At 41.4% G+C, this 19234-nt stretch overlaps 1 pseudogene; it reads right to left on the bottom strand.

Annotated features, from left to right (window-relative positions):
* Nucleotides 1–258: 258 nt before the first annotated feature.
* LOC139644117 (RNA-binding protein 41-like) lies at nt 259–19107 on the bottom strand (annotated as a pseudogene).
* Nucleotides 19108–19234: the final 127 nt, after the last annotated feature.

Below are 19234 nucleotides of genomic sequence, written 5' to 3'. Positions count from 1 at the left end.
TCAAATTTCACTTCTAATCTGGATATGGCTTCTTTAACTAATGTGTGTTTGTCTGATAAGGGTGTGGTGCAATCACCTTCCTGCTGAATTGGTTGTTCCTCATCTATCTGCGGCTCAGTCAGAAGTGCTGGCTCCTCCCTCTCCCGTGCTCCCACCTCGGATCAGTCGGCCTGCTGGACTGTGGCAGAGTTTCTCTTCGGACATTCTTTGGCCCAATGTCCTTTCTCACCACAGTAAAAGCAGGTGTCGGGGTCGGCTCTAGGAAAACGACCCCCACTGCCCCCTCTGTAACCGCCTCTTCCTCTCCCGCGTCCGCGGCCTCTGTTCTGCCCATGGTATTGACCTTGGAACATGGTCAGAGTGGCTTTGTGCAGGTCTCTTCCTCTTTTTTCTTGTCACATTTTTGTCACTGTCTCTGAGGGTTTTCTCTGCATGCACAGCATGTGCTTCCATGAGACTCAGTTTGCACAAGTCCCATGTGATGCACGTGCGCTTGATCATGGTGGCGATTTCTGGTTTCAGTCCATTCAGGAAGCTGTTTCTCAGATGTGCTTCCCATGGTCAAATGTCAGCTGCTTGAATATCATCTGGCACATCCAAGCCGCTGTGTTTTGTCCAGGGAGTGGTGGATACATTAACTGATATTGCCTGCCGCTTCTTGTGTGACGTGGTGAGAGAGAGACCATTGGTGCATACGGTGGCAGGCCAGGTTGGGGTGGAGCTGTTGGCGGTTCAACGTGCAGGGTTGCAGCTTGAGGGGCACCTTCCCCGTCCTGTCCGGGTCGTCTCGGTGGAGCACAGTCGAGGTCGAAGTCCTGCATTTTGAAAAACTGAGACACAGATGAGCTTTTCTCTGTCCCTGCCTGTGACCTTCTTTCCCTTCTGTGAGCTTCTTCCATCCATAACCCAAACGCTCGCCAATCGGCCATAAACCTTTGCTTTCCTTTCATAGTCTCCTTCTCCTTCCCTTCCAATCTTTGTCTTAACTGATTCAGCTGTCTCACACTGAAACTTCCTGCCCCTGGGACCCCAAACTCGGTTACCCAGCTCTCCGCCTGTGCTACGGATGATTCACCAAAGTTCGTTCTCATATAGTTCATGTTAGGGCCGGTTGGATCAAAGCCACCGCTTCCCTTAGTTCTCTGCTTGCTGTTCGTTCCACCCATGGCGAAAATGCCGTTTTATCTCAAATTATAAAATTTATGAGAGATTTTAGTTATTCAGACACCTTGTTTATACTTTACAACTTATTTTAACCTTTTTAGCCATTTACACACACAAAACCATAAGACCCACTGCCTCTTTTACTTATACTTTAACTTATTCTTATACTTTAACTTATTCTTATATTCTTATCAGGTTAATAAAACAGCTATAAACTAATTCCCAATTTTTTTTTAATTTTTTTTTTTTTTTAACGTGTCCTTTAGGTATGCAGCCCCCCAGGTTCTGTCCCCAGGTTGTGTAGGAGCTTCACTTCACGCTGATACGGAACTCAAGTAGTCAGCCGACTCTTAGTGAACTCATTAGGCAGACTCGTCAGTGTGCCTCCAGGTTTCTACTAAACCTTTGGTTAAAAAATACTTATGGGACCCTGTCCCATAGGAGTTCTTCACGCTGGGACTCAAACCCACGGAACTTTCACAACCTCGCTGAACAGACCAAATGTAACTTCTTTCCAAACAGTAGACACTTCCGTCCTATTTCTTAAAATTTTTACAAGTGTTGTTATGTAATGAGATTTATCCAGATTTCCTCACCTGTCTTTTATGGATCGCTGCGCTGAGTTAGCCCGGACTCGGGTTTTAGGTCCTCCGTCTCACCCTCTGTGGGGAGGTTGAGGCTGGGGGCTGTCCCACAGGATGCGCGGTCACCGTTCAACACCGAGTCCAGACGTCCTCAGTCGAGCAATCCCACTTCTGACACCAAGTTTGTGATGGAAATTCTGGTAATAAAGGAAATTTAAACAGCTCTCTTGATTATCCTTTATTAAGCTTTCTGCGCAGAAAGGACCAGTTACAGAGCACACGAGAACTCTTGTAGTTCTCTTTAAATAGCTGAAGTCTGAATATGCTACGTGACAGTAATAGTAGAAGTCTGAATATGATAGCAGAAGTTGCCCTTTTGGCTGGGGTCATGTCTCGGCCATCGAGACTTGCTTACTAAGACAAAACAGATTATGAAAGCACATATCATAAGTTGGAGCACATGTTGTAATTTTCCATTACAGTAGGCTTTAGTGTGTGCTTTTATCAGGTTGTGTGCAACTTTGTATGGTGCAGTTCCTGGCTTCTTAACATTTGGTGGAATCTGTCCAAGTCCATATCCCAACCATGCAATCGTGTGAGGCTGGTTGAAGGTCATCCAAAATTTCACTCTGTCTCCAAAAGTGGCAAAGCAGAAGTCACAAAAGTCATTAAAAATGTCAATCATGCCTACATTGTCCCAGCCACCAAGGTTTTGCAAAGCCTCAGGGAGGTCCCAGTGGTAGAGTGTCACCATGGGGGTAATGTTGTACGCTAACAGGCCATCAATGAGTCTATTGTAATAGTCAACTCCTTTCTGGTTCAGGGAAGTACACTGACCATCAGGAAAGATCCTGGACCAGGACAAAGAGAATCTTGATGAGGTTGACCCGGTGTTGGAATCAACACGTGCTGCCCATGATTTTGAATTCTGAGGCAAGCACTTCAACATTTGACCCCGGACATTTGCGTGCCATGGTTGCCACCTGTGCCTGCTGGGCTGTACAACGACGGCATCCATGGACCCCTAACCAGGAGGAGCTGATGTCGAGGCAGCTTCCACTGTATATAGTTCACCTTGTGTCCTAAATGTTATTGTTCCTCACAAGGCTTTGTAAATAGTTCCATTTCATGTATGTTTTTTATTTGTTAACTATTCTTATGTATTACTATGAATTTCACCCACATGATTTAAGGTATTTATATGTAAACATCGAACAAAAAGTTCGGAAATTTGTGTTTGGTAGATTATTTCTCTGTTGTAACAATGCTCCTTGGCAATACATTTTATACCGTTGGAAAGCCTGTTTATTTCCCTTTTAAATGGTGCCCCATTTGTAAGGAACATGCATTTGTGGGATGAGCAGCACAGCTGAGTATGTGGGTTGCGCTCATGAAAAATTTGCCAAATCTTCTCTGCCAATGCCAAACAGCTTATTCTGCTGTTGCTATTGACTCTTGTTTTGAGCTTCCGGTACCCCCAGGTGCTGACAATCAGGTACCTGATTGGCACCTGATTGGCAGCACCTGTGAGCATGGGCCCTGCTACAGTGGTCAATTGGTGTCTGCTCCAAGAATCGGCATGCCACGTTTGTCTGATCTCGATAAGGCCTGTGCGATAGGGCAACTTCAAGCTGGTGTTCCACAAAAGCAAGTTGCGGCATTATTTGGAGTGAGCCATAGTACCGTCTCCAAACTGAAGGCCAAGTTCCATGAAACGGGGGATGTCAGAGACAGACCGCGAAGTGGGCGTCCCAAGAAGACGACACCCCAAGAAGACCGGTTCCTCACCCTTTCAGCACTTAGGAACCGTAGGCTGTCTTCTACAGATTTGCAGTCAAGGTGTGCAGGACGATATGGCACACGGCTCTCGGCCCAGACGATCCGGAACAGAGTGCACACAGCCAATCTCCGGGCTCATGGGGCTGCCAGGAGGCCTGCCATAACTGCCCTTCACCGTCAGGCCCGTTTGTGCTGGTGTCGGCAACACCTGCACTGGAACCTGAACATGTGGAGGAACGTTATGTTCAGCGATGAGTCCAGATTCTGCCTACGGAAGTTGGATCGTAGGGTCAAAGTGTGGAGAAGACGGGGAGAACGCTATGCTGATTGCTGCACCGATAGAGTAACACCTTTTGGTGGAGGCAGTGTGATGGTGTGGGGCGGCATCTCCATCACTGGAAAAACGAGGCTTGTCATCATTGGAGGCAATCTCAATGCTGAGAGATATCGAGATGAGATTCTGCAACCAGTGGCAATCCTATATCTCCACAGTCTGGGACCGAACTCCATCCTCCAAGATGACAACGCTCGCCCCCACAGGCGACTACCTCTACTACTACTACAGAGACTACCTCCAGAATTTGGGAGTAGAGAGAATGGAATGGCCTGCCAACAGTCCTGACCTCAACCCAATTGAACACTTATGGGATCAGCTTGGGCGTGCTGTTCGTGCTAGAGTGACCAACACAACCACATTGGCTGACTTGTGACAAATCCTGGTTGAGGAGTGGAATGCCATCCCACAGTAGTGTGTGACCAGGCTGGTGACCAGCATGAGGAGGAGGTGCCAGGCTGTTGTGGCTGTGTATGGTTCTTCCACACGCTACTGAGGCTCCTGACTGTTTGTTAAATGAATAAATTGTAAAATTGCCAATATGTCTTGTTTCTTCCTTGTTACTGATAGACTTCAATCATCCAATCCACCAAACAAGAGTCAATAGCAACAGCAGAATAAGCTGTTTGGCATTGGCAGAAAAGATTTGGCAAATTTTACATGAGCGCAACCCACATACTCAGCTGTGCTGCTCATCCCACAAATGCATGTTCCTTACAAATGAGGCACCATTTAAAAGGGAAATAAACAGGCTTTCCAACGGTATAAAATGTATTGCCAAGAAGCATTGTTACAACAGAGAAATAATCTACCAAACACAAATTTCCAACTTTTTGTTCGATGTTTATGTATATTATTAATTTATGTCATTATTTTTAAGTAAAAATAAACTTTATGTAGCTGTATGTCCCTAAATGTTGTTGAACAGTTGAAATCAGGGCCCAGATAGAAAGTGGAAGGGGCCTTGGGTGACAACCTGGCTGCTAATAATCAGACATTTATGGTGCTTTTCATTACGCTAACTCTATGCTTCTTCGCATCCTCTCTCCTCCGTGACCTGGAAACCAATCTCCCTCTGCCATCATGGAGGATCTTCCAATTCCTTAAACGCACCTGGAGGACACGAGGAGCGAGGAGAGAGGAGGCTCCTGGAGGAGCTTAGAGCGAGGAACCACAGGTGTATCCTACGCAGAAGTTTTTCACCGGACGGCAACACCCCTTTGATCCAATGTGTTTATTGATTGGTCAACTGATCTGAGGGGACAGTAAACAGTCGGACTGTTGTTGTAATACAGCAGATCAAACTACCTGTGGAACAGGAATGACGACACCAACAGCAGCTGATCATATTTATTCATAAAATAAAAATTACTGAATCATGAATCAATCACAAAAAACACTCTTGTAACTTTATTATTTTTCTTCATAAGCCAAAAGGCTTCTGCTTTCTTCTTCTCTGTTTCAGTACGTCTCAGATCCTTCAGGAAAACATGACGCTGCACAGCTGCGTGTCTCCTATAAAATCACCCTGAGCCTGAGAGGGATGTCAGGCTTTCACAAACTAAGGGCGTTTTCACACCTGCGCTTTTAGTCCGGTTAAATACGACTCTGGTTCGTTTTCCCCCTTGGTGCGATTCGTTTGGGCAGGTGTGAACACAGTAATCGCACTCGGGTGCGGACCAAAACAACCGCACCGAGACCCTTTAGAAGAGGTGGTCTCGGTCCGGTCCCAAACGAACTCTGGAGCAGTTCGTTTGTGGTGGGAACGTGATCCAACCTTGATCCGACCCAACCACCAGTTGCACTCAATTTACTCTGCAAGTTTGAGCTAAACGGCTCCTGTAGCCAGGTAGCAGGTATAGCAGGTATAGCCAGGTAGCCTATAGCCAGTATAGCATTTTCAAGACGTTTCCTCAAATTGCATTCCGCATTCTGCTGGTACAGTTTTGCCTGGTATAATTACAACAGTTATGAGCAAATGCCAACTCTGCCGTTGCTCCATGTTGCGTAGCAATGTGCACTGGTCCAGAACACAGGATCTTCTTCCTGTATTTACTTTCCTGCTCCCGCCCCAGACACATCTGACCAATTAGCGGAGTGAACATTCTCACCTGGTTTGTAGTGATGCATTTTGGTTCGCTTGGATTTTTCTCCGTGTGAAAAGAAACCGAACCAAGGAGAAAACGCTACAAGTTTACAAATTCATCAACTGATTCAGACCAGAGCAAATGAACTATAGGTGTGAAAACGCCCTAAATAAGCTATATTTTATTTAAACATGTTCTGCAGGCTACAGCTGTTTTTATTGCTCCTTTATGTCGGTTGTGTTCTTCCTGTAATTAACGGGTTATAGATATAGATCTATAATCAAATAATAAAAACTGGAGCAGTATCAGGTGTTTTCCTTCCAGCTATCACTATGTAGAAATTATTAAGTAACAGTGTAAAGTGTTAATTAAGGCCGTATTCAGACCAAATCAGGCGGTGCGGCGAAAACGCCAGTCTTCCCATTCATTTGAATGGGGGTAGTGCGTTTCGTCCGCGGCCGTTTTGGCCGCAGCGGCGCCGCACCGGACTGCGGCCAGAAAGTTGAGCCAGAGTCAACTTTTGGAGAAACGCAACCCGACGTCACTGCGGCTGAAGGCTGCGGTGGCCAATCACAGCCAGAGATCAGACTGATCAGAGCTGTAAACTCTGCCATGAGGGAGTACAAAGACGTTACTGGGAGGAGGGGAGGACATTTCTCTTCGTTTGATAACGTTAAAAGTAAAGTCAGACTTTGCTGTCGGCTTCCCGACTCATTTTAAAAAAGACGAGAGAGAGAGAGAGAGAGCACCAGCGCGAGAGAGAGAGAGAGAGAGAGAGAGAGAGAGAGAGAGAGAGAGAGAGAGAGAGAGAGAGAGAGAGAGAGAGAGAGAGAGAGAAGCTGTGGTCGAGCGAGCTGGAGAGTGAATGAAGAGAGGGAGCGCTGGTAGTGAAAAAGCCGGTGAATCAGATCAATAAAACGTTATTTTCTGATTGTTTCACAGCGGTTACGTTCTAGAGCACAAATAAACACACCCACACCCCCACACACCTCTGCTCAACCCTGCGGCAGTGGGCCGCACCGCCTGATTTGGTCTGAATACGGCCTAAGACGCGAGGAAGAGACGCGAGTGAGGGAAGCGAGGAGACACGTTAGCATAATGAAAAGCACCCTTAGTGTGGACAATACCAGACAGCTTTCAGGGGTGGGTCAAATCTGGTCTCTATATTTAACCTGGTATTTCAGGCTAGCATGATCTGATTTACTGGAGTCCTACCACATTTTAAAGCTCAGATTCAGACCTTTTCATAGAGTCCAACATTGTTCATGTCAAACTTTCTGATGTCTAGCAGAACTTTGTTGAATTATGTTTACATTTAGCTGTTTTAAAAGGCCCACAGGCAACCTGTATTTATGGTTTTACCTATCCTCCTGTATTTCTGCTAAACCTGCTTTAATTCAAACATATTGTGCACCAAATTAAAGCAGATTCTCTTCTTTCCAGCAACTATTGGCTTTCGCAGGGGTGGGTCAGAGGTCAAATCTGGTCTCTGTATTTAACCTGATATTTCAGGCTAGCATGATCTGATTTACTGGAGTCATACCTCATTTTAAAGCTCAGATTCAGACCTTTCCATAGACACCAATATTGTCCAGTTTTGGGTTTCACGTGCCCGTCCGCCCACTGGTCTCATGAGCCAGAAATCTGCATAATCGCCTAAATGACAATATGAATCAGCTTTCTTTCCTGTCTTTCCTCAGATATTTAACAACCGTGAGCCTTTTGCTGTTGCAGGTGACCTCAGTGACAGGGCCAAACTGAAATTTATATCATTATTTTTCTGTAAAATAAACTGTATATACCTGTATGTCCCTAAATGTTGTTTGTTTTCTGTTTGTATATATTTTATGTATTTAATGTATATAATATTAATGTATATAGTTACGCCGGACGTAAGCGACAATGAGCCGGACCATAACAGCATATTAAGACTCCTCATATGGAGTTACTTTTGCATCTTTATTACTGGCAAGTGAACTCCGTAGCTGTTAATCTTCAGCAGTGAAAGCAGTGAAATTGCCCTTTTTTCAGGTTTCACAAATCTGAAACGGTGTTTTAATGAATCTCTGGAGTTTCCATGTTAATCTAGTCCAGAAATGACAGGTCTAAGTATAGTGGTCTACGATTCATTCTCATTTCATTTTCCCCCTATTTGTTAAGTTTTTCAGTTCATGAATTAGCTTGAAAATGACTGAACAAAGCCATCTACAGGCGTTATGACACTTTTAAAGGGGCCCTATTATGCTTTTCCTTATTTTCAGACATATACAGTGCTCAGCATAAATGAGTACACCCCAACAGATTTGTCAGAAAACCTTTAGTTTCCTTTCAGAATCAACATTTTCTATGGGATATTATACTACAAAATACTCCCACAAATGTGGGCCATTGATTGCAAACAAGATTTGTTAATTTGCACACAAAAAAGTAATTTTCCTAACAAATTCATTAAAGACCATGTTGCAAAAATGAGTACACCCCAATGAAAGTCTTACGAGCAAAGCTAAATTTTAGACTACAAAATTCTAATTAACAAGAATTCAACCACAGGTGAGTCTAATTATTCATTAAACAGGTGTCCAGCAGACAGTTGACTATAAAAGGGTGTTACTTAACAAAGAAAACCCCTTCCCATTTCATGCTGTCAGCAATGGCACCACATGGAAGAGAAATGTCACAAGACCTGAGAAAGAAAATAATTTCTTTACACAAGAAAGGTGAAGGCTACAAGAAGATCAGCAAAGCTTTACTCATCAGTCAGAATACTGTAGCAAAAGTGATACAAAAATTTAACAAAGATGGAACTGCAACCATCTCACAGAGATGTCCAGGCCGTCCACGGAAGTTAACACCTCGACAGGAGCGTCTTCTGATGAGAAGGGTTGAAGAAAATGCCATGCAAGTTCTCTGCAGTTAGCTAAAGAAGTAGAAAGCCAAACTGGGGTGACTGTTTCCCGTGACACAATACGGCGTACACTGCAGAGGAATGGCATGCATGGGTGTCGTCCACGAAGGAAGCCTCTCCTAAAGCCCATGCACAAAAAAGCCCGCCTAGGATTTGCCAGGGCCCATGCTGAAAAAGATGAAGACTACTGGGACTCTATACTCTGGAGTGATGAGACCAAGACAAATGTTTTTGGAACTGATGGCTTCAAAACTGTATGGCGTCGCAAAGGTGAGGAGTACAAAGAAAAATGCATGGTGCCTACAGTGAAACATGGTGGTGGCAGTGTCCTTATGTGGGGCTGCATGAGTGCTGCTGATGTCGGGGAGCTGCATTTCATTTATGGTATCATGAATTCACAGATGTACTGCTCTATATTGAAAGAGAAGATGCTACCATCACTCCGTGCCCTTGGTCGTCGTGCAATTTTCCAACATGACAATGATCCAAAACACACATCTAAGGCCACTGTTGCATTTCTGAAGAAGAGCAGGGTCAAAGTGATTCAGTGGCCAAGTATGTCTCCTGATCTGAACCCAATCAAACACCTATGGGGAATTCTGAAGAGACAAGTTGAGCATCACTCTCCATCCAGCATCCAGGCTCTAAAAGAGGTCGCTCTTGAAGAATGGAAAAAGATAGATGTTGCAATATGTTGCCAACTTGTTCATTCCATGCCTAGAAGACTTGGTGCTGTCCTTGAAAATCATGGAGGTCATACAAAATACTAGATGTAGTAGTTTTTGTTGTGGTGTGTTTTTATTTTTGCATCAACTAATTTGAGTAAAACTGAAGATTTTGTAATCTAAGTTATATTATTAACCTTACTTTCATGTCATGAGTTAAACAAATGTTCTATAAAACTCAGTTTTGTCAAAATTTTGGAAATTGTTCTTGTGTTCATTGAGATATTGATTAAAATCTTACTTTTCAAAGGGGGTGTACTCATTTATGCTGAACACTGTATATAATGTCACAGCATCGGATGTTGATGTTAAAAGTGGCTGACATGTCAAATAACGAGGTAAACGTTATGTAGAAGTAATCTCTGCAAGACTGCTCTGAATGCTAAGTTTCCAGCGTTTTTTCTACTTTCAGCCCGAGCTGACATTGGCTCGTGACGGATTTCTTTATATGGACATCTGCTCCACACACAGCACGCAAGTTCACTGCTCCGCTCCTGGGGTAGTCACATTTTTGACCTGTGACAGGCTGTCAGCTGTGATGCTCAAGTGTTGTGAAGCGTTGCACTTGACTCGAGTTTTTTTGGCGGAACCAAAAATGGACATTAAAAAAAATACAGGAGCAGGAGCGAAAGTCAGATACACCCTCTCTTTGTGTCTGTCTGTATCAGGTGGGTGGGTAACAGTTAACGTTATTTAACTCTTTGCTTTGATAAGTTGTTTGCCGGTTGTTAAATCACCTGGGTGTATTCCAGAAAGCGGGTTTAGTGAAAACTCTGAGTTTGTTCACCCTGAGATGAGGGAAACTCTGGTTTTTCAGTTCCAGAAAGAGAGATAACTTAAACTCTGGTTCAGTTACCATGATAACTGACTCTGTGAAGCTAACCTGCTCACTGGCAGGTTTTCTTCAACAAACCCTGAGTTTCTCTCTGTCTCCTCCCTCTTACAGAGCCAGACACGCTGTTTCATTTCCTCATTCATTCAGTCCGTATCAAAGCGCGTATTGAAGCGCATTAATAAGCGGAGGTTTACTGTCTGTCAGAATCAAAATCCTGGGTTGGATATTACTTTGTTACTCAGGACTTTCTAAAGTTTTTATGCGCATTTGACATTTTTCCTTGCCGCTGTGGCCAAGTGCTTGCTCATGGGGGAATTGTTGGGTCTCTGTAAATAAAAAGTATGACGGTCTTGACCTGCTCTATGTGAAAAGTGCCCTGAGATAACTTTTGTTATGATCTGGCGCTATATGAATAAAATTGAATTGAATTGAATCAGTCATTTCTTTGAACAGCGTTTTTTGCTCTCACAGTCATATATTACACAGCGTGAATTCCCCCTCAGCTCGGAATAAAACCTCTGCATGTCCTTCTGTTATAACACTGTGACTCTGTGCACATAAGACAGCTGTCAGTTTGTTAGAGCAGCTCCTGCACTGATATGTTTATTGCACATAATGTGTAATCTCACTTTAAATGTAAAAAATCGGTATGAAGCTTCAGACACGTAGGATCAATGAATAATTATCTCTATCAGTCATGATGTGATTCGTCGCACTGATGGAACATCATTCCTATACTAATGTGCTTTTTGTATGAATTGTGCTTTTTGATATGCATGCTGTCAGTTTGTTTTTGCCATGTAGTGGCATTGTGCAAATAGCTTATAGGCTTAGCCTAAAAAAACATATGGTTGTGTGGTTATCCTTGCTATTAGAAAATCTGATGTGATGTAGTTAGTGATGCATGTTAGACCATTGCAGTCGCCACAACTCCAGGTTTGACATTGCTTTTATGCAACAGTTGTGCTATAATGTTATTGGGGAAATCACTGCAGCATTAAATGAAGAAATAATGTTGCAGCTCGCCTCCACCACCTTATTTCTTGAGTCTATCATATGTTGCTAAGCAACAGTAAACAAAACCAGTAGCCTGCTATCGATACAATGAATAATAGGCAAATACTAATACTAATACTAATGAGATCTTAAAACAAGAGTAAAACACTGTTATGGTTGATCTACAGATCACTTTGGTTCTTGCACACCTTATATCCCACAGGCACACTTAAATTAATATTTCTGGCTACGCCCCTGACCGAGCCATGACTCCAAAACGCAGGTGACCTACACTCAACACTGTACCTGAACACCTCCTGCGTAGACACACAAACACAGCACTCACTGCTCTGCTAACATGCTGCTCACACTACACTTTCTGTGTAGTCAGACAAACTGATCCCTTGTTTATGGGTGTTATCACTTATATACATAAAATGAAAGGAAGGGGGAAAAAGGTTATGTTTTCTTTTCTTTTTTTATGTCTATCATTTTGGTTAATTAAATCACTATTTAATCCTGATCCTCTTTATTTTTTGCATCACATCCCCTAATCCAAAACATTGATTATTATAACTGCCTTTGATATAAATGATTTTGTCGAAGATGTTTATTTGGATGATCATTTTAATGATGATGACTATTATTGTTACTATTATAATTTTACATATGTCACATATTATTATATATGACGATGAGAATGAGGATGTTGATGCTGATTATTATTATTATTATTATTTATTATTATTATTGATACATGATCATTATTATTATTATTATTATTATTATTGCTGTTGTTGCTATTGTTGTTGTGGGGATGTCATTATCATCATCATTATTATTGTTATGAACTTTATAAAGACAGACTGGTAGGATGAGGATAGGATTATTATTATTAAACAGAATACTATTAATAATATCACACAATTTATAAGACAATGATTATGAGGCTGATTATTATTATTAGATAGATTATTATTGGTGGATCTAGATTGAGGATGATGATGATGATGATATGCTTAAAATATATTACACTGATTATTACCATTTGTACAATGGTGTTGATTTATGTACAGATGATTATTTTTATAGCTATTTGACATGTCAGTAGGATGAAGAAGATGTAGATGATTCAACTTGAGGCATTAAATACAGTATGTTGCCTGTCTAAAGTCCTAACAGGATACAGGAGGTCATGATGCATCTGGCCTTCTATTACTGTAAGTATGAAACTGGATTTTATGATTTTGTGGGGTTATATGGATAATTTTATGTGGAGATGGCACATCACAGCTGGTAATAAAATAAAACCAGGATACAATGTCTACAACAGGCCAAAGGCCAGTCCCAGGTTGACACTAAGATACAATTTTTACTGTCATCAAGACTTCCAGCTGATCATTCAACACATAGATTGAATTGTTAGTCTAAGCTGTGTGCTATATCATGACAAACTGTTGCTCATTGTCATGATAATATTATCCAATATTCTTTAACCAGTCATGTTAAATACCAGTTAAAAGATCAGCTTGAGGGGGGACACATTCTGAAATGCAGGAGTAAAAGCACATGGAAAGGAACCTTGTGTAAATATATGAATAATACATTGTACAACACACTTACGGGTTTTTACTTTGTACCAGCCAAATTATTATTCAGGGATGTTGATTTGATTGGGAATGCCTAGAGGTGCTACATTATACAAAGTCTACGTAGTTATAAATCTGGTTGTAAAGCTATAATCTTGGTAATGTTCCCTCTATGCCTCAAGCTTATATATATATATATAAAGTATTATCTGATAGAGAAAAATGTTGACAATGAAAATGTTAGATGTGTAAAATATACCCAGTCACTGACCAAAATGCCAGTAAACCCTTTGGTCACAGAGGCAGCAGAACGCACCGCTCTCACCTCTTGTATGTGCGAAACAGCTTCTCACCTGGCAGAGTGATGAAGGCGGTAAATGACAGCAGGCCCATTTTCCTGCTCGAACCTGGAGAACAGTGCCACCAGCTAGGCCACTGATGCCTGTGCGCTCAGGTTCCTTACACACAAAACCTACAGTGAGACGCACAAATACATAAATCTTAAATAAGTCGCTGCAGATACTTAGTGGAGTCCATAGTACTTCTGAACTTCTCCCCCTGTGGTGTCTGGAGACAATGAAACATGAAAGTTATTATTGCGGCTTGCCGCCCACAGACGCCATGACATGATCAACGCGCTGTGTTGAAGTTAACTGGTAGTTACTCACAGTTTGATGATCCACGGAGTTCGGGTGGTCCAGGGGTTTGAATGGCTACCGAGAATTGTTGGGTTATGCTATAAACTGTTTCGGCTGACTGTCGTGTCATAGATGAAACCAAACCAAAACCCCAAACAAACAAACATTCCCAAAAATAAAACCAATCAAAAACCAGTGGGGAATAAACAAATTCATCAAACAAACTAAGATTAAATCAAACAAAATAACCAACACACGCGGCGGTTGAAGACTGTGTCTTCACGGCGTCTTCCACAGTTCCCATTTCAGCACACCTGCCTTAATTAAGGGGCTTCTGTGAGGTCAGGTGATGCCATACGTTTGGTTTAGCACCAAAAACTACCACTAGGGGCTGCCAAACTATTTACATTGAAATAATTGAAAAGAATAGGAAATTATAAAAGCTTTCTAGAAATGGCTCGAACAGTTATATTGATCCAAATTACATTTACCAAAATGCTCATCTATTCTTTTGACCGCATGTCGTACCACTGTCACTCTAATTATTAATGTGTTTCTAAGTGAAAGCACCCTGTTTACAGCGTGTAGCTCTTAGATGTGCCGCAAGAAAATAATACCCCAAAATCACAATTACAGTATACAACAATCATCACCCTGTTCTTTTGACAGACTAAAACAAGTCCAATTTATGAGTCAGTGGTTCGCAACCTGGATATCTTAAAGCACTGTGTGTCTCTAATGTTATTCCTATGGGAAAAGTCTATGTATTTTAATTGTTGTCTGATTAAATGCTACATTTTGTGACTATATACAGTGTATACATCACCTGTCATACAAAATTGGAGGTCAGATTTCAAGAGAGAGTTCATTGTATATTCTGCTGTTAAATAAATACACCATATATTGAATTTGCAGACATTCAGATGATTTAAAGCCTCATTTGGCTCCTATGTTGGAGGGCAACAATAGTTGAGAACAGCTGACAGCATTTCTAAACTCATTTTTTTTGGCATACATTTAAACAATTTTTGAATCTCTGGACTGGTTTTGACTGGGAATTAATATTTCTCCAGTGACAATTTTGTATTTTTGTGTGTTTGGAAACCATTAGCATTGTAGCTACCCTAAAACAACCCTATCAGGATCATCTGGTTTACATCATAACAATGATTACATGGCTAGTAGATGTAGCTGTCCATACCTTGGATGGTTTTCCCGGTTGGTTGTTTCGGAACCTTGGGATGCTCCAGATTCCTTCCCCAGATTCACGGTTCTTTAGGATTTCTTCATCTGAAACAGTATCTATCTCCCCTCTGACAGTCAGCGGTGCTCCTGACCCCGCCTTCACCGCTCTGCACAGACTGCCAATTGGCTGGCTTATATTTATCTTTATTGGAGCAGCCAGTTGTGGTTTCCCTGGTTTATCCTGCTGCTCTGAGGTTTCTGACTCTGGCTGACCTGATGAGGTACTTTGTTCACCCTGCAGCTCTGACTGATAGCCAGAAGCTTCTTTTGATTGGTTGTTATTTTTCTCTATGAGTTTTGGTCAGATACAGTTCCACGTGTAGAAAGGTGTGATGCTCCAGCAGTTTCTCCCTGAGAGTCCTGTAGTGACCCTCGTGGTCTCCCCTCACAGAGAATGTCTCTGTAGAGAGAGTCCATTGGATCAGAGGACGAGGCCCCCTGCTGGCTCCCCTGGTTATTTTCATCTGTAAAGAAAAATAAAGCAACACGGGTGAGATCTTCTGACAGGAACTGTTTTATTTATTCTCCTGTTATCCTATTTATTTATTTATTTCTGTCATCACCGTATGGATTGATTATTCCCTCGACACTACTCTTTCTAATTTCTTTCGTAAATGGTTTCTCTTGTGTGATCATTCCAAGATGACGGGATCGGTTTCTTCTTTTGTTAATGCTGATATGGGACATTATATGTTTTGGAAAATTTGGCCAATGTCATCATTAAAAAAGTTTGAGAATGAAAGAAACTGGGTAAGAAAATTATTTACTGTCTCTAACTGTTAAGCTTTTTTTTTCTTTTGCTGCTTTTATGTTTGGAGGTGAGTTGTTTTCGTATGATTCTTGGGTTTAACCAGTCTCACTTGCAAAAGTTTCTTTCTGACGTCTCTTATCATTTCACCTCTCTGTTTTGACATTACAGAAATAAATGTTCAGCATGTCACTCATAGTGGTCGGCAGATACACAAAACTGTTTCTCAGCACAGGACTGGAACGCCTGACAACTCTCTCGCACTCTGTACCTCGATGGTAAAGTGCGGTGAGGAAACCCAGGCGATCGTTTCCCTGGAACAGCTGCTTCACCCCAGGAGCTGCACACACCCCATGGGACTGCGTAGGCATAGAGATGGGGGTCAGACATTAGTTTGTTGGATGAAATTTATATACTGTAGTAGTTCATATAGTATACATATCAGTGTCTCCTCAGAGAGCTGTAAGGCAACATGCATACGTGAAGGAACCTGGCCCCTACTGAAAGGATATCTGCATTATTTATTTTGAATAAAGAATTATGAAGTATATTTGACTGTTAATCTGACTTACATAAACAGGTATACATTTGGATGTTTTATTTATCGTATTATTTGTCGTTTAAACACTGAGCATGAAAATCAGTCATCACTTTTCCCCAAATGGACAGTATTTTGGAGAATTTAAAAGTACAAAAAACACAAAACACGAAAACATAAAAACATTAGTTTGTCGGATCAATATTTATATGTACAAGCTGTACATTTCACCAGCAGAGGATGGAATAAAGGCTAAATATAGAGCTCATAGAAGTCTAAATGGGCTGACCTCTATGACCTTTATAAAAGTGTTTTTGAAGTATTACACTTCTAAGCCTTCAATGCAGTGAGGAGGGTAAAAATAATGAACAATCACTCATCATTTCCAGTCCACATGACCTGAATGTGTTTGCATAAAGAAAACCAGAGTAACTCCAGGTTCTCCTGTTCTTAGCCACCTCTCAGTCTCCAGCTGTTTTTACTTGCTCTGCTGCCTCCGTCGCGTCTCTGCTCTGCCACAGCTGGATCTCAGATTTGGTGAGGCCCAGCTCCCGCAGGCTGGCCAGCTCCTGCTCCCCATCCTGCAGGGCCTGGAACTGGGACAGGGTCCTCACTCCGGCTGCCTGCTGCCCGAATGGCTGATAGAGCGCCGCTGGGGCGAAGCTCTGCCTCTTGGCTACACATCTGTAAGACAGGATTTATTCCAAAATGAAATCAAAAACTGAGACACTTTCTGGTTTTAACCTGACAATTTTGTGTCTGATGTTTAACAATCTGTTAATCTGTAGCCCTGAGGGTTCTGTGTAAAAAATCCTCCAGGCTGCTCTGTGGAACACAGTGACATAACTCAACATAACTAAGCATTTCATGGATCCAAAGCACCTCACAGAACAAGGACTGTGGGAGTTTTTTCTTATATAGCACAGAAAGCTCAGGTGGTAATGAAGCTACAGACACTGCTTTCTCTTCTACACCAGAGCACACAGACAGGTTTTATTAGCACTGCTTGTTCTTTATTTATTGTTATTGTGTGACGGTAAATTTATCCAGTGAGAGGTTAACCATAATTTGAATTTAAATGACGCTTTGGACAAATATTTTTGGAAGCAACAGGGCCAAGACCACATCCTAAACTCTGTTTATAAATCAAACTGATCTTCACACATATTCATATTTTGTGCAAGAAAAGAGAAGGATTTGATTAATTATTTCAATAAATGTAAACTGTTATCTAGTACACTATACTACAGAACAGTTATACAGTCTTTACCACAGTGTGTAGTAATGAACGTAGTAATGAATATACGTAACTATCCTACACAAATTATATATCTGTAATTTGTGCTGTTTCCAGATATTATCTCCTAAACTGAGCTGAATTAAAAGACAAATGATTTAATTTAAGTCATTATTATGTTACTTTTTTAAGTATTTTTGATCATATCAAGCTAAAAAGGCTTCAATCTAAGTATTTTAACTAGTTGTAAGGTCAGATAATGTCTTTTAGTGCCCATAATTTATGCTACCGTCAAGAACTGTCATCCACTGACAGATTTTTGCTTGGGACCTGCAAAGTTCACCACAGAAAGTTTTGCTTGTTTGCGGTAGGGAATTTTTGCAGGATGTATTGCAATACAGGTGCTTCTGTACTGCAGGAAATCATATAGTGGTATACTGTTGAACATGGTACTTGTCCCAACCCCCAGATGATGTCTGCAGCTCTTAGGGTATATCTAGTTGGCTGGAAGTACTGAGAATGTGGCCAGTGGACAAGAAAACTGTGTATCACTGCTGTATAATTGATCCAATTGATGTTTCCATATTTCATTATCAAGGAATGTCTGGGAAGGGATTTTGGTTTAACTTTCTGCAGTATCATGTCATATTAACCCCATCTTCTGGTGATAAAAACAGTTTCTGACCGGTCAGTGTGGAGCTGCTGCAGCAGGAGGCTGTGCAGCTGCTGCTGGCCCTCTGTCTCCTGCTCCTTCAGTAACGGGCCATCCTCACAGGATTGCCGTCTCAGTCTGACCGACAAAACACAGAGAGACATCAGTTTAGTGGATGCTGATACAACAGTAGGAGCAGGGCATTCCCAGCATCATAAACATAGTGATACTTTCAGGTGAGTATTACAGTATTTTACCATTTGGTGGGCACTTTTTAAAACTGGCTTACGGTACTACAACCAAACTGTTAATGTGACTGAGTCCATTGGGAGGTGTTAGTACAGTTTTCTACACAAACTGTCTTAACTCACAAAAACATACAGTACTACATGATACAAAGAACTTTTGTAGTAGTGAATAGCTGTTATGAAGGAATTTACATAACTTTTGTCTGTGGTTGGACAATATAATGAGGGTTACAACTAATTATTGATTAATCTGCCAATTACTTTCTCCATTAATCGTTTAGTCTATAAAACATCAGAAAATAGAGGAAAAAAGATTAAATGATTAGCAAAATAGTTGCCGATTAATATTCTGTTGATCCACTAATCGATTAATTGTTTCAACTCTCTAGACATTTTTCTATACTGTTTATACTGCGATATGGATCCCTTATTATCACATCAACAACATTGGATTTACAGGATTTTTGCATCAAAGTGATTAAGTACTTTAGTCAGGTATTCAGTTCGTTCATAAACAGACATTCCCATCATTTATTTCAATTAAAGCTGCAACAATTAGCTGATTAATTGCCAACTATTAAATGAATTACCAAGTATTTTGATAATCAATAAATCTGTTTGAGTCATTTTTTTAAGAAAAAAATGTCCAAATTCTCTTATTCCAGCTTCTCAAATGTGAATATTTTCTGGTTTCTTTAGTCTTCTATGACAGTAAACTGAATATCTTTGGGTTGTGGACTGTTGCGGACAAAACAAGACATTTGAGGATGTCACCTTGGGCTGTGGGAAACAGTGATCGACATTTTTCATCACTTTCTCACATTTTCTGGACCAAACAACTAATCGATTAATTGAGAAAAAAATCGACAGATGAATCGATAATGAATATATTCGACGAGGCTGAAGAAAAAAGTGGCATAAGATGGCCTG

Source organism: Centroberyx affinis, unplaced genomic scaffold (genome assembly GCF_046629955.1).
Source record: "Centroberyx affinis isolate AG114_WGS23_722 - 3 ecotype Tasmania unplaced genomic scaffold, CSIRO-AGI_Caff_v1 ptg000709l_1, whole genome shotgun sequence".
In the NCBI taxonomy this organism is placed as follows: Eukaryota; Metazoa; Chordata; class Actinopteri; order Beryciformes; family Berycidae; genus Centroberyx; species Centroberyx affinis.
Note: the sequence above shows the minus strand (reverse complement) of the source record. Positions and strands in the feature narration are given on the sequence as shown.